The following is a 15903-nucleotide window of genomic DNA, read 5'->3' on the forward strand; positions in this document are numbered from 1 at the left end:
GATAATGGTCCAGCAAATGTCTCTAAGAAATTGAAACAGTTTTTTGCTTATTATAATATAAATCATATTACAGATATATCAAACAGATAAGGCCTTTAGAGAAAGAACAAATCAAACTATAAAGGATATGCTAAATGAACAAAAAGAGATGGAAAATACTTTCAGAAATAGATTGTATGATGCTTCATTGACCTTGAATTTTCTTAACACTATGAGAAAGGAACAACAGCAGTAGAGATATATTGGATAATAGAAAAAAAAAAAAACTTCTGAATTAAATCAGTTGGGATATTTCAATGATATGTTGACCTTACAATGGAAACCAGGAGATGTCCTATATTGGGAAAGGAGTTTCACTCTTGCTTCCACAGGAGAAGAAAACCTATGGATACCATAAAATTAATAAAAATTCAATTTGAAAAAGAAAAAGCTTTTGAGAAAGAGAAATAACAGCTCTTCCACAGAAGTGATAATCGTGTAAGTGGTAAGAAAACTTCATAAAGTTTGGGGCAGGGTTCTGTTCTTGTCTTTGCAGAAAAATAAAATACTCATCTTCAAAGAGTCAAGAGACCTTGGACATCTAGATGCGTAAAGATGAAAATATAATTATAAAGAAAGAATAACTAAAGAGAAATCTGATGTGTGATGCTGTATAATCTGCGTCATAGAATTTAATCATTTTACTTTTCTCCATTCTCATTTTGTCTATATCATATTTTTTGTTGAATATATGTTTATATGAATAATGTTTAATGTCTCAATAATGAACAGTAGATTTTTCTGTAGTAATCTTTGAAGCTTCCAGGAGGAAGATGGGGCCCCACAACAATAACTCCACCTGGTCCATATGAAGTTATGATGCAGATAGTGCTATTATGAGACTGCTTTTTGGGTACCAGCTACAGAAACGGTGCGCCTTTTTACAACATGCTTGCCTGAACTCCAAATAAAAATTTAAGAAAAAAATGCATCATCCACATAGAGACTATTTGAAATTATACATACAGCAATCTTGCAAGTTAACCATCATTTTACTTTTATAAGATCCCATAGAAAAACATCACCCCATGACAGCTGGAAGCAATTCTAGAAGATGATGTCCTCTCTCGCCAACAAAGTTTGTCCTCACAGGGATACCATTTAAGGGTTTATTATTACTCAAATAGGGTTGAGGCTTGGGGTGGATATTATGTAGGCTCAGAAATCTCAAAAAAAAAGGAAAAACTGAATGGGATAATAGGTAGATTAGTATTAACATACTCACACTAATAATGATAATAATAGTGAGTAATAGAGTGAATACTTGTTAGCCATTATTTATGTACAATTTATATTGGTATAGATTTTTGTATAATGATATAAGTTCAAATTATTTTGTTATATTGAATATGCTCCTATTTCCATTTACAATATTTGGTTCCTGTTCCCTGTTCATGCAAAGGACTGTGATCTAAGACTGTGATCTGTGAGTCTAAATAAATAAATAAATAAATAAATAACCCTTTGTTATACATAATTCTGAATTAGTGTGGGATTATTTTGTAACTTTCATCACCATACATTTTTAAAAAATAAAATAATGCAAAACAAGGAGTTTACTTAATTTATATATGGCAACATGGTAAAATTCAAGGTGATAATTCATATTTTATAAAGAAGTAAACTGAACCTTACATAGGTCATAAAATAATAATGCCATAGAATGTAAATGAAGAAGCCATTTATTTAATTTTTAACTGAAATATTGTTATAGTAATTGTCACTACTGTTTTCTGCTTCTAACCCCTCTCATTTTCTCCTCTTACTCTCTCTCTCTCTCTCTCTCTCTCTCTCTCTCAAATTTATGGCTACCTTTAATTTACTATTGTTGCATACTTATATATAAATGTACAAATATATAAATACAAATTACTGAGTACAAATAATTTTGCTTCTACGTATATGATTTCAGGGGTGATCACTTGGTTGTGGATAATCCAATTAAGGGCTTAGCTCTGGATAAGAGTGATTTTCCTGTATTTAGCATACCCTAGTTGCCTGAGGTTTTTTACTGGGACTAGGACCCTATGAGATTTACCCTCTTCCACATTATCATACATTTTGTCTTCCTCGTCAGGTCTTGTTTAGACAACCATATTTTTACGTTACTATGGTTAAAACTTAGCACTCATTTATAGAAGACAGAGTCTCACAGCAAATTCCCTGATATACTGTTCGTATAGTCTTTCACACCTTCTTTCGTGATGTTTCCTGAGTATTAGGCATAAGAGTTGAGTCATATTCATTGTGGTTGTGGTACCCAAAACCAACTGTTCTCTGTATTATGACTGATTATAATTTTCTTCAATGAACTTCTTATTTTGCAAGCAAAGGGATGCTTCTTTGATGAAGGGTGAAAGATACATAAGTGTAAGTATTTAGAATACACTTTGAAATTATGCTGATTTAGTAAAGTGACAGTAGATCTACGATCCATGACCTCACAAGCCCCTGGTTGTTGGATAAGTTTTCAGTACGAGATGTGATTTTCTGCAAGTTGAGTAAGCCATGAATCTAATTAGACAGTTTTTGGTTATGAAGTAGAAGACTCTTGATGTTTAGTAAGTGCAAGATTCCTCATTCTGAGTACAAATCACCTTTCTTGTGCATCAATGTGTTCAGTCATTTATAAACATGTTATGCTACACCTTAAGTATAAGACAATATGTACAAATAACACTAGAGCACTAATTTACTAATTCATATGATATTATTAAAACACTGGATTCCAAACAAATTGTAGAAGGCCTGCTATTTAGTTATGGATATTTAATGATGATAAAATGTCACTCTAAATTATAGAAAATATGACACTTTTTTCCAGGTATCTGACTGGCCCTCATTGTTTTCTCATTTTGTGTATGGAAGCGAAGAAAATTAGTGGGGACTAACTTCTCATGCGCAACCCATGAAATGAGGCTTTGAAAGAAAAGCAGAAGTTAAGGAACAGCATAGAAATGGTATAGAAAATGGTGGAAGCATGGAACATTGGAAAACAGGGAAGTCTCTGTGTGTGGAGGATTCCAAATTCCTGCTGTTCTCTGAGTAATCACACAAAACAGACAGTGAAAGACTGGACTAGATTCAGTCCCTGACCCAGAGGTGTAGTTCTCCATTTTCTATTATCAACTCAGCCAGAAAGCTACTCCCCTTGGAGCCATACTTAGCCAAGTTGCTATCTCCATCCTCCCTGCCTGGTTCATAAACACGATGAGGTGCACAGACTCAGCTTGCTCCTCCCAAAGGGCAAACTATTTTTGTACTGCATCAAGCAGAGTGAAAGGGCCAGAAATGGTTGTAGTAAATAAAATAACAATATCAAATCCTGTTTGCAGTCCTGCGAGCGATGTGCAAAGGAAGATAAGAAGTGGAGATGCAGAATCAGAATGGCAGATCTTTAGCCCACTGGCTATAGTAAAGTGAATACATTTTAGGAAGGTGTACTTTGGTGTAGCAAAAGGAGCAAGAGTTTGACAGCAGACTTATATCTTTGCTTCCCAGTCTCATACTTCTTATGATTTGATTTCTTAGCACACCACTGTCTCAAATTTACTGATCTCAGTTTAAGCCTTCACAAATGGACATACATCTGTCAATTTCACCATGTATTTGTTCTTAAAAATTAGTAAGAGTAAACATAACATTCCCAATTAGCTTTCATTTTTTGCTTTCTCTTCATTTTCCATGGTCTTTTCCTAATAGAATGTTCTCTCTCCATTACCTTCTGCTACACTGACCCTTTTCTATTGCCTTTAGAATGAATATCCAGTGTTCATGTAAACAGAGAGTGGACAAAATGGGCAAAATAAGTATAATAACATTTTAAATGTAATTTATCACAAAGTCATTATTTCAACATCATATAACCAATGTGAAGCACTGACAGACATGTTCTATTCCTTTTCCATACTCTCTCTTTATTATCCTGTACAGAGTTTACACTTTTGGCATATCTCAGTTTTGAACAACCATGTCTTTTTTTTTTTTTTTTTTTTTTTTGCGGTACCCATTTATAGCCAGCCGTTTCCTCTTCCATTAGAGAATTCAAGAAAGAAAACTTTATTTTTCTGTTTCCTGTACATTTTCTTTCTTTTTTTTTTTTTTTTTTTTGGTTTTTCGAGACAGGGTTTCTCTGTGGCTTTGGAGTCTGTCCTGGAACTAGCTCTGTAGACCAGGCTGGTCTCGAACTCACAGAGATCCGCCTGCTTCTGCCTCCCGAGTGCTGGGATTAAAGGCGTGCGCCACCATCGCCCGGCTTGTACATTTTCTTTTTGTCCTTGGGCAGCAGTGACCCAAAATAACTTAGGGCATGCATTTATAATATCATGAAAACTTTAAAGTTTTAATCAGTTTGACTGTCTTTCCTAGTATTTCAGATTTAAACATGAAATTGAAAATGCAATGCAATGCAATTTCCTTGACCTTCAAAGAACATTTTAGCCCTGGTTCAGTGACTCACTGGTTATTTTAAACACATGCCTTGCTGTTCAGTTAAACATACAAAACACACCCTGGGAAGAAAGTGGACCAGAACAAATTAGAACCCCTGTGCCCTTCACTTTCCTTCCAATAATGCTCACAGGAGAGGATGCTCTATCAGAGTCTGAGGGGCTCTGTTTGTGCACTATGAATGCAGATGTGCCCAAGAGTAAAAGACCCCTGCTCAGTCTACCATAACCTGAACTTGTCAGGCTCACTGAGTCATGGAGGATTATGCAGTTTAAATTGGATGAGAATGGTGATTACTGTTTAAAAAAATAACATCAGCAGCAATAAAAAATCAAAACAAAAATAAAATAAAGACCTTTCTTACTAATCATAAAATAATTTTTATTATCAATTCTCTTACCTAAAGCGAAGATTTCCTAGATTCAAAAAGCTCTAAGTGAATCTGTTAATCCTGAGATTCTGTAGCTATTCAAATATGGTCAGGTGGCCTTCAAACTCTAAAAGCACAGAACCTTAAGAAAGGTGTGGATTCCTCTGTTTCTGAAGATCTCTTTATATTTTTATTACTTTATAAATAATATCAATCAAAATCTCCACTTCCTCTCCTCCCCCCCCCCCCACTCTCCCTCCTCCCCTGAGAGAGGGCAAGGAACCTTCCACATTGGGAAGTGCAAGGCCCTCGCTCCTACATCCAGGCTTAGGAAGGTATGCATCCAAATAGAATAGGATTCCAAAAAGTCAGTACATGCAGTAGAGACAAATCCCAGTGCCATTATCATTGGCTTCTCAGTCTGCCTCAATTGTCAGCCACATTCAGAGAGTCCTGTTTTTTCCCATGCTCATTCAGTCCCAGTCCAGCTGGCTTTGGTGAGCTCCCATTAGATCAAGCATACTGTATCAGTGGGTAGACCAACCCCTCGTGGTCCTGACTTTCTTGTTCATATTCTCCTTCCTTCTGCTCTTCAACTAGACCTTGGGAGCTCAGTCCAATGCTCTGATGTGGGTCTCTATCTGTATCTTCATCCACAGCCAGATGAAGGTTCTATGGTGATATTCAAGACAGTCATCAGTCTGACTACAGGACAAAGCCAGTTCCAGCATCCTCTCCACTACCCAGGGTCCTAGCTGGGATCATCCCTGTGGACTCCTGGGAACCCCACCAGAGTCAAGCCTTTTGCCAACCCCAAAATGGCTCCCTTACTTAAGATATCTTCTTCCCTGCTCCCATATTCGTCCTTCCTCCATCTCAACCATCCCACTCCCCCAAGCTCTCCCCAACCCTCCTCTTCTCCCCTCTCTCTCCTCCTCTCCCCTTCCCCCCTACCTCACCGCTATCCCCATGCTCCCAACTTTTGCCTGGCGATCTTGTCTGCTTCCCATTTCCAGGAGGATCTATATATGTTTTTCTTCGGGTTCACCCTATTACTTAGCTTCTCTAGGATCGCGAACTATAGGCTCAGTGTCCTTTGTTTATGGCTAGAATCCACTGAGTGAGTACGTACCATATTCATATTTGTGGGTCTGGGTTATCTCACTCAAGACAGTGTTTTCTAATTTCATCCATTTGCACGCAAAATTCAAGATGTCTTTAAATTGGGGTGCAGATCCAGAATCATTTAGTTGTCAGTAAGTGGAGGTCCACTTATCTTATTTAAAGTAGATGTCACCTTCCTTGGAGTGAGATGTTTGTGCAAAAAAATTTGGGCCCAATCAAATGGGATCACCACTCATCAGAGTGAGAGTTGTTTGCAGAGGAGAAATGCAGTTTACATCCCGTGGGAGACCCAGAAAGCAGCAGAATATCAGCACAGCTCTACAGGAGCACACGTAACCAGCTTTGAGCTTATGATGAACAGCAAGACAATTTTGGCTTGAAAATAATGAATGCTGAAAGCACTTTAAATGGGTTGCGAAAGAACCTACCTGTATCTTTCCAGCTTATAAAACATTCAGAGGAGAAAGGAACAATCTCTGATTCGAGCTCATTGACCAAGGAACTTCGCAGTAAGTCTTATCTACAAAATATCTATGTAGAATAGAGTTCTCTCAGAGCACTTCTTCACTCTCTCCCAATAAGCTTTGCAAGGAAGATGGTCATATGGTGGTGCCCCCAGAGTCATCTCTAAGGGATTGGTGGAACCAGCCAGAGTTAGACCATTAGTGGCATTTCCTAGCCCCCAGGCTAATTTCAACTTATATGTAATTTTTAAAAATGCTATTAAAAATTGAAAAACACCTCTTTTCTTAGACTGAAAGATGATAACATTTCAAATAACAGAGGAAAATGTCTCATCTCTGGACTAATTGTCACAATCCAGGTTACTTGATTAAGCAAGAAACAACATATGACTTTATGTTAGTGTCCTAATACCTTCATATACCAAAATAAAACAACAAAAAGACAATTTAATTACGTATTGGTGAATCTAGATATCTTAATTCTCTTCACTAACTCACTCAGTAAATACACACTGGACAAATATTGTGCACCAGAGGATTCTCTTGGTGCTGGGTTTTGTACTGGCTCCACAATTAAGGTCAGAGCATTTGTATAACTTTCTTGGCAATGAGATAAAATGCATCTGCTTTAACCATATATTGCATTGAAATTTGTGTCATATCCACCTATGCCAAGCTGCTATATATTTAGTTCTTGTTTAGTTTTAAGTTAGGTGTTATTGCAACAAATTTGCTTGTACACCATATAAGATTCACTGAGGTTCAGCAATCTGGACTGATAAAACTAGCAACAAAGGTGGGATTTGAACCTATGTCGATCTGGATACATAGATAATGTGCTTTTTTTGGTAATGTATTTACATGCATAGAGAATTGGTACCTTATAACATTTTATGAATGATATAGTTAATTTCATATATTAACTTTAAATATATCTAAGGAAGATTGGAATCTTTAAGATCAATTTTACCAGACAAATTTTTGGAAAGCCAACAATGGCCTGCTATTGTTGCTACATAGAAAGTAGGTTATTTAGTCCCCCTGTCTCCAGTGCATCTGAGGAAGATTTTAGCCAGGATTCTGTTGCCATAGAGCTGAGACCTGGGCAGCAGTGTTTGTGCTGCACCTGGTCCTGGGCTTGTAGCACCAGGATGGATGTGGTACAGTGGGCAGCTGAGCTGCAGTTAGCTCCTGAATCAATGCCAGAACTCAGGGACTTACCAGCTGGTTGAAATGGAATGTGTTAATGTGACATCTTCATCTAGTTTTCTTCTAATTGAGACTCAGAAGAGTTAAATAGCATTTTACAATATGTATTAGAATTGCCTATAGAAACAAATACATAAATAGATGATAGACAGACAGGTAATAGAAAGATGAGAGATGGATAGTTCAATGATGGATACAGATGGCAAATCTAGATATATGATAGATGATTATCAAGTCGATTGGATAGATAGATAGATTATAGATAGATAGATGAGAGAGAGAGAGAGAGAGAGAGAGAGAGAGATAATGGTAGATAGATAATAAGGAATTGAATTATATAATTATGGTGGCTGATAAGTTTAAGTATTCAATATTTCAATATTTCAACAAGACTTCAAGATATTACTTGGTAAAAAAATGATACTGGTCTAAAGGCAAGGTATAACTAACTTCTCAATTAGAATTGAAGGTAAGCAGGAAGGAAGAACACACCCTTCAAACTCAGGAGACAGAAATAAATAATAGTATAGTATAGTATACTATAGTATAATAGTTGAGGATGAGGAGATAAATAGCAGCAAAAGACATCTTCTAGACATGACATGGTTGTTGCACTTATCAATTCATTGCAACTGTGGATATCTGCACATGACTCCCACAAGATTAGGCCTATCAACTTTTCATCATGAATGCAGGATGGCCCTTGTCCCCATAAGGTTTAGCCATTAGGTTAATTAGGAGAGATGTGTTACTTTCTTCAGTGGTTTGATCACAGAAGAATTGCCCTTGTTTCACTGAATAAAACCCCACGCTTGTTGGGTAAGGACCAGAAAGAAGATGTGAAAGTAGAAGACAGATTTTTTTTAAATGAGAAGGGTTCCATTGGAAAAGTGAGAGAGGCTGAAGGAGAAGAATGAGGGTGGAAAATGTCTAAAATTTATTATATAAATGCATAAAACTGTCAAAAAATTTTAAAAATTGAAAGTAAAATAAAGTAAATCTCCTGGAATTAGAAAACAATCCTAAATAAACTAAGAAAAATATTACTTCTATATTGATACAGAAGTACCACGTCTGAGAATCACTCAGGAACCCATGAAATTGATCGTTTTAGCATTCTCTACAGCACTTTAGGTGAACATATTTAAAATTTTGAATTATTTGCTTTTGAGGCTGCCTGCATATGATTCATATGAACATTTGTTAAGAGTCAAAGGGTCTGTCTTTGCATTTGATGCTTCCATAGCTTTATCTCTTCATATTTATGGAAACAGAATCTCAAATTTTCTCAGGAGGAGGGAACCTTTACCCTTAATCCACCTGGTTGTTCTCTAGACTAGTAGCATTCATGGACCATGATAAGAATTCATGAAGAAACAGATAACTCTAGCATAACAAGTTTAACAGAATCTTAAGACATTTAGCACGACAGGCTAACCCTGGACTTGAACCTTGGAAAGACAAAGTGTACCTGAGATTCATGTCAATTATGTTTTAAATAAACACTGATTGGCCAGTAGTCAGGAAGGAAATATAGGTGGGACAACCAGACAGGAAGTACAGGTGGGACAATGAGAACAGGAGTATTCTGGGAAAAAGGAAGCTCTTTCTGCAGTCCTGCCCAGACCACAGAAGAAGCAGGATGTGACCTGCCCCACTGACAAAGGTACTGAGCCATGTGGCTAACATAGATAAGGATAATGGGTTAATATGTGCTATAAAAGCAAATACGAAGCCTGAACTAATGGTCCAATTAGTTTATAAACCTAATGTAGACTCTCTGTGATTTTCTTTGGGACTAAACAGCTGGGGGACCAGGCAGGACATAAACCTCAACAAGCAGGCCCTCATATTACAGAATGGCACCAATGTGTACACAACTGCATCCACATAAAATCTAAGACAGCTTGGGAAGTAACTCTAGAACAAAAAAACAGCATTATGATTTTTTTTTTGGTAGAAGCAATTTCTTGAGTCTGCTCTGCTTGCTAGAGGCAAGCAAGTGCTCTCATCTAAGAGAGGCTTCCTGACTCAGCTTTAGCTGTAAAAACCTTACAGCTCTTTTAAGAGGTCCTGCCAAGAAACACTTAAATGGTGTTGATGAAAAGCTGATTGCATGGTTTTTGGTTTTCAGCCATAGCAGGAAAAATGCTGTGCTGTTTTAAAATGCCAGCTTTCTAGACTGCCCTGCCAGTGCAAACTCTGACTCTTTCAGGCAGGCAGTCCAACTATGGAACATTTGAGTGTGGTTTGTGAGCACACTTCTGCAGCTTGCTTGCTGGCAGGGACCTTGATACGCCATATATTTGTGGAAATAAACATGGCTTCAGCTGGTACATCCACCATGAGCTTGGAATTTGAGAAAGCTAAGGAATGTGCTGGATCCAGCTGTCAAAGCCATGGCTTTAATCCTCTCTATACTACTTAGCCAATTAAAGACGCATGTGGTCAGAAAAAGTGAGAAAGATATAGTAAAGAGAGATTCAAAGATGAGAAAACCTCTAAATGGTTTACAGTGTGTTAAAAAATATATGCAGGCTTGAAAAAAAGTTACAGTCCTTAAAATAAAAAAGAAAGAAAGAGAGTAGTTGAGTGTGGTGGTATACACCTTTAGTCCCAACACCTGGGAGGCAGAGGTAGACAGATCTCAGTGAGTTCAAGGTATGGTAACACACACCTTTAATCCCAGCCCTGGGGAAGCAGAGACAGGTGGATCTCTGTGAGTTCAAGTTCAATCTGGTCTACAGAGTGAGTTCCAGGAAAAAGATACACAGAAACCCTGTCTCAAAAGGCCAAAAATTAAAACTAAAAGAAATAGAGTTTAAAATAAAGCCACATAAAGATGAAAAACACACAGAGAGGATCTGGATACTGTGTGTTATTATGCTCTCTTTGAATTGTTTGAATGCTATGGAAGGAGCAACAGCTGCTAAAAGATATTTGCTTATAAATGCTGCTGAATTAATCAAAGATAGGTATTTTGAAAATATCTTGACTTTAAAATTGAAGTCAAAAGGTATGTTAATTTGAAGAAGAAATTTTACTTTTGTTTCCACAGAAAATGAGAAGCTGTGGATTCATTCTGAGTTATGCAAACACAGATTTGATCAAGGAAGACCACCTGAGAAATCTCTGGTAGGAACATATGGCCCAGATGTCATAGTTCTACAACCAGAACAGGTTCAAGACTTCTGCCTGAGATGATCAAGACTCACAGGATACTCCAGTCAGGACTTGATCATACTTCTAAATTTTCTTTGGTCCCCATAAGATTATCAGCACTCCCAACCAGCAGAAAGTAGCCTAGAATACTACACCCATATTCCCCCCAAAAATGGACTATGGATTTTTTTTAGAGGGGGAAGTAGTGTGGGATAATTGTCTATATTCTGTCAATTATGTTTTAAGTGAACACTGATTGGCCAGTAGCCAGGAAGGAAATATAGGTGGGACAACCAGACAGGAAGTACAGGTGGGGCAATGAGAACAGGAGTATTCTGTAAAGAAGGAAGCTCTTTCTGCAGTCCTGTCCAGACCACAGAAGAAGCAGGATGTGACCTGCCCTACTGACAAAGGTATTGAGCCATGTGGCTAACATAGATAAGGACAATGGGTTAATATACATTATAAGAGCTAATACGAAGCCTAAGCTAATGGGCCAATCAGTTTGTAACCTAATGTAGATTCTCTGTTTGATTTTCTCTAGAACTCAACAGCTGGGGCACTGGGCAGGACAGAAATTCCAAGATTCAGACCCTCATGTTACAATTGACATTTTTTCCAGTCCTATTTGGTGTCTGGGTATCATTCTTCTGGGTCCTGGCCCTCAGTGGGAAACTCATTCTCAGGGTAAGTGTCTTCAGTTGTGCCAGCCATTAGTTGGTCACTTCCACAATTTCTGTGCCATCTTTACTCCAATACATCTTTGTAGGCAGGGAAAATTGTAGCTTCAAAGATTTGTTGCTGGGATGGTGTCCCGGTCCCTCCAATTGAAGTCTTGCCTGATTACAATTACAGGAGATGGCTAGTTCCATACCCCTGTCTCTATGAATCTTGGATAGAATCACTCATATATTTCTTAGAGTTTTCATTGCTTGAAATTTCTAGCTCATCCCAGAGATGCTCCCAGAATCCAGTTGTCTCTCCCAGAACTCTCTCCCTCTATCCTCCACTTACCTGATTCCTCCTTTTCCCACCCTTAGTCCCCCTTTCAAATCCCTCCTCACATCCCCTGGTACAAGAGTTATAAAAGGAAGTAAATGGTTTATAAAAAAATTAAAACAAAATCTTTAACAGGACAGAGTACATAAAAAGTAATAGAGTAAAAATAAATAAGTCATGTAAAGATGAAAATCTCACAGAGAGTCTGAGTTATTACTATATCTTGTGAAAAATTTTTGACTCTAAAGGAGCTAAGCACAGAAAGACAATTCATTGTACAGGCTGCTAAACTAAACAAATGTAAATGAATCTTGACTTTAAATTTGAGTCTAACGATATGCTGCTTGGAAAAGCGGTTCTTCTTTTGTTTCCACAGAGAATGAGAATCTGTGGAATCTTTCTAGATTAATGTGGTTTGATGGACCAAGATGCCCTGAAAGGTTCTTTGAACACCCCTAAAAAATTACTTTGTCCAATAAGTAGCAGGTAGAAGTTTGAACAGAACTATGTCTATATTCCCAAATATTGTCTATAAATGTTTCTTTACATTTTAAAAGGGATATACTATAGAGATTTGCATTGACATGGATCTTGGTTTATTGATACAAATTTTAAGGTGAATTTTGTTATACTGTGTATATACAATTCTGACCTTGATTAAGGTATTATGTTTGTCCAGATCATTCAAAAATTTAATGTATAATTAAGAATTAAAGGTGAGTAGATAGTCATCTATAATAGTCAAGCTTGTAGTCATGTTAGTTAGATTTTCTAGATATATAGAGATATATTTCAGTTAGATAGGCATTCTTCATATCTTTCAAAGACTACAGAATATGGCATTTAAAATGTTTTTTAAAATTGGTACTTATCATGACAATGAGACACATCTGCTCCTGGCAGCTCCAATCTACTTTAAGAGAAATATGGGCATCAGAGAGGCTCCCTATGAAGTTTGTTAAACATTTGGGTGAGAAACTGCTCTTGCCTGGACTTCTTGATAAGCTGGACATGAAGGACTCACAAAGAAATGACTGCTAAACTTGCCTAAAGGTAAGACAAACCTTCAGGATTCCTGCTTCATGAAAGTGTCTGCCAGGCATTCTGCAAGACACACAAAAGTCACTGACAAACTACCATTATAGGCGGAACTGCCTTTAAAATTTCCTGCTTCATAATAAAGACTGCCAGATACTATGGGCCTGTAGGCTAAAGATAGATGCCCTAACAGGACAAAAAGCCTTTGGGGGGTGACTGTCAAGGCAGCGAGATGTCTCTGTTAATTTTAGAGTTTTGGACGTTCCTAAACATGCACTTCCAGTTTACTTGGGTAACAGTATATACTCCTGGAGTCTTTGATGGAGTTAAAGAATTAATAGTTATTGTTTTCCTTAATTCTGATAAAAATAAAGTAAATATAACTATTGTTAACTGTAATTCTTACTTAATACCTGTTTTGTTATATGTATTTTTCATTTAAACACAAAAGGGGAGGTGATGTGAGATTCCGCTATGTATGCTGTAAACATCTTTGGTTAATAAAGGAACTGCTTTAAGTCTATAGCAGAGCTATAGGGGAATATGTACAGAGTTAGGTGGAAAAACTAAACGAAATGCTGGGAGAAAGAAGGTGGAGTCAGACAGAGCTTTACCTGGTAAGCCACAGTCAAGTGGCAATACACAGATTAATAGAAATGTCTTATATTAAGATGTAAGAGTTAGCCAATAAGAAGCTAGAGCTAATGGGCCAAGCAGTGTTTTAAATAATATACATTCTATGTGATTATTTCGGGGCTGAGCAGCCTGGAACCAACAAATGGCCTCCTCCTCCAACAACCCTTCACATTGGGATTCATGTATTCCCCCTGGAACCCTTCTTGTTACTTAGCTTCTCTGGGTCTGTGAATTGTAGCTCCAATTCAGCTATTCCTAGCCATGTATTATTATGAAAATTACTTTGCCTTTCAGGATTTTTTTCATTAATGGGAATTTTGATAATCTGTGACTCACAAACTTTGAATTTCAATTCATTAACTTAAATAATTTAATTAAACATTATTTGTGAAACATTCAGAAAATTCTTTGGAACATCACAGGCATGGAGCAAATGGCAAATAATCATAACCACAGTAGTAATAATAATGTGGTTTCACTTAACTCTTAAATTAGTGCTAGTGATTTGGCCAGGATTTCAGATATGGAGCACCCATGGTATAGAGGTAGCATATATGACTAAAGAAATTTCCACCATTCAATAGACAAACAAATGAACATTTCTTATGTACTACCCCTTTGCTTTAAAGGCATTCAGCTTATGTTAAGAAGTATTGTAGTCAAATATTTTGACTTGAGAACAAAGAATCTGAATTTAAACCTTAGATTGATTCTTACCAAATCTGTTTGTACTGGCAGTGATTGTCATATTACTTAGGTGGTATGATTGTGGCAGTTATATGAACTTACACAAAGATGTCATTTAGAAAAAAAAAGCTTGTTTCTATGTGAATGTTCAGTAAAAGTGTTATTAAAAGTTATACTCTTCTTATAGGACATGTAACTACTCTAACCACGAGTTCCACTGATGTTTAGTCTCAGTATTTCAAACTCCACACACAGCACTTACCTTGAAAAATTATTACAGAAATCTATATGGGATAAGCATCACTTCTGGATGAAACTGTAATCATGGCATATCTGGCTTAGAGAAGAGACTCAATACATGAGTTCTGAAATAAATTATTGGATCTAAATTTCTCAATGGCATGCAGTTTTATTGGGTTAGTTATACCTGTAATGCTCATGGTAAGAATTATTAAATATCTTCTTGGGTGATGCAAGATTCTTACTCAAATCTACTTGATTCCAAAGTGTGTTTCTATTTTCCACTATGCTCATTGACTTCAAAATAATTAGTGTTTATTTACACCTCAGAAAAAATAATTATACTAGGTTGAAACATCCTTTTACTATGAGTAATATGTGTTAACAACTAGCAACATTTCATATATACACCTTATCTTCAGTTGTTATGTTTGTGCAACTTCTTAACTCTGCATCAGTGGGGCCAGATGTTGTACAAAGGAATCACTGGATAGAATAGCTCTGTGAGCAGAATAGAATAGAATAGAAAATGCAGTTTTACTTCCCCTCTTTATATAACTATAGAAATGATGGAGATGAAATGCACTTTCAGGGAATGAGGAGGGTCACTTTAAGAATCTTAAGATGGGTTACTAATAGAGATAACATGATTCCACAGAGTCAGAACTGACAGTCAGGAATATAGAGACCGTTTGAATATAGAGTCCTTTATTTATAGATTATGTGAACTTCTGTTACTCCTCACAAAGCTAGTGACTTATAACATATATGCACTCTTCCAGATTCTGGATGTCAGACATTTAGAAAGCAGTGACTAGATTCTTCACTTGAGGTATTATTAGCTTGAAATTAAGAGTTCAGTTAGAGCTGTTGTCATATGGTGATTGTTGTTCTTTTCCTTTTTGCTGGTTGTTGGTGGAATTTCTGTGTGTGTGTGTGTGTGTGTGTGTGTGTGTGTTTGTGTTTACAGAAATGAGGCTCCATTGTTCAACTAGAGATATATACCAATATCTAGGTGTTTCTCATTGTTCCTTCTAGTCTTCATAGACAATTCAAAATCTAGATGGCTGCTAGTTTCTTAATTAGCTGGATGGATCACTCAGGTCTCCTGCAACCATGCTGAGAAAATGCTTTGTTTTTAAAAGTTATTATGCTTTCGCTGGTCCACCCTTTCACCACATTAAAAACAATCACTATTCTGGTATCTCATTATGTGCAAAGATTGCAGTCACTTCGAGGAGAAGGGATTTCATAAGATCAATGTTATTAGAAGTCATTGTAGAGTTATGCCTACCACAAATGTACAGAACATGGCCAGGAATGACATACTTATTGTATCTGGTGTATTGTTTAGCAGAGGCAAAATTCTATTGGTTGCTATTCATTTGGCTTATAGTTCATTTCTTTACTTCTTTACTTATGGCAATACTACTTCTGGTCTCTCTAAGTCAGATGATTTATTTAACCCAATTACCTGATTTATCA

This window comes from Microtus oregoni, unplaced genomic scaffold, assembly GCF_018167655.1.
Source record: "Microtus oregoni isolate MIOR12 unplaced genomic scaffold, Mior012 000041F_ref0000270, whole genome shotgun sequence".
NCBI lineage: Eukaryota > Metazoa > Chordata > Mammalia > Rodentia > Cricetidae > Microtus > Microtus oregoni.